Source organism: Bos taurus, chromosome 29 (assembly GCF_002263795.3).
Source record: "Bos taurus isolate L1 Dominette 01449 registration number 42190680 breed Hereford chromosome 29, ARS-UCD2.0, whole genome shotgun sequence".
In the NCBI taxonomy this organism is placed as follows: domain Eukaryota; kingdom Metazoa; phylum Chordata; class Mammalia; order Artiodactyla; family Bovidae; genus Bos; species Bos taurus.
The window spans coordinates 29184240-29185159 of NC_037356.1; the positions used below are offsets into that span (position 1 = coordinate 29184240).

At 42.4% G+C, this 920-nt stretch overlaps 1 non-coding gene across 1 annotated transcript; it reads left to right on the forward strand.

Annotated features, from left to right (window-relative positions):
* The first annotated feature begins 598 nt into the window (after positions 1 to 598).
* MIR2285CE (microRNA mir-2285ce) lies at positions 599 to 656 on the forward strand. The gene has a single exon (NR_162326.1). It is a non-coding gene; the product is annotated as a microRNA mir-2285ce (primary transcript).
* The last annotated feature ends 264 nt before the right edge of the window (positions 657 to 920 follow it).

Below are 920 nucleotides of genomic sequence, written 5' to 3' on the forward strand. Positions count from 1 at the left end.
ATTGAGAATTATCTCCTGATCGATGAACATTCAGCAGAAATCTCTCCCCATCCTCAAGCCAATGAACTTACTGCTCAAACTCTGGCTGGACTTACCCCTCTTTGCACTTGTTGCCTGTAAATACAGCCCACCCCAAGCCCTCAATAGATACGTTTGTGTCTTGTGACAGCATGCCTTTCCCGAATTGCAATTCCCCTGCTATTCCTGAATAACCTCAAATTCTGGTCATTGAAACTTGCCCTGGTTTCCATCTTTATTTAGGTTGACAGAACAAAGCTAGGACCTGGGTCCTGTGTGTAGGAGGGCCTAGGATAAATTTCACTTTCCTTTTCTTTCTATTGGACTATGGAGATAGCTGGGCTTCCCTGGTGGCTCAGTGGTAAAGAATTCACCTGCAATGCAGGAGATGTGGGTAGGAGACGTGAGTCAGAAAGATCCCCTAGAGGAGGAAATGGTAACCCATTCCAGTATTTTTGTCTGGAATACCCCAATCCCTAGGGTCACAGAGGAGTTGGACGACTAAAGAACAACAAAATTCCACACTATGGATGTACCATAGATATGGAGATAGCCGTATTTAGCTTATATTGGGTGGCCCAAAAGTTTGTTTGGGTTTTTCTGTAAGCTCATATGGAAAACCTGAATGAACTTTTTGACCAAACCAATAGTTTGCTTTTTTGTTCCACCTAGGCCAGTCACTCTATAAAGTCTGATATATTCATTCAGCCCTGCAAGATGGTATTGTTGAAATAAAGGAACTGAGCATTCATACATTAACTCCTTTATTGAGGTCCACTTTATGGAAGAAGTGTCATATCAGCTTAAAACAATGCTGGACTGGAAGAAACACAAGCTGGAATCAAGATTGCTGGAAGAAATATCAATAACCTCAGATATGCAGATGACACCACCCTTATGGC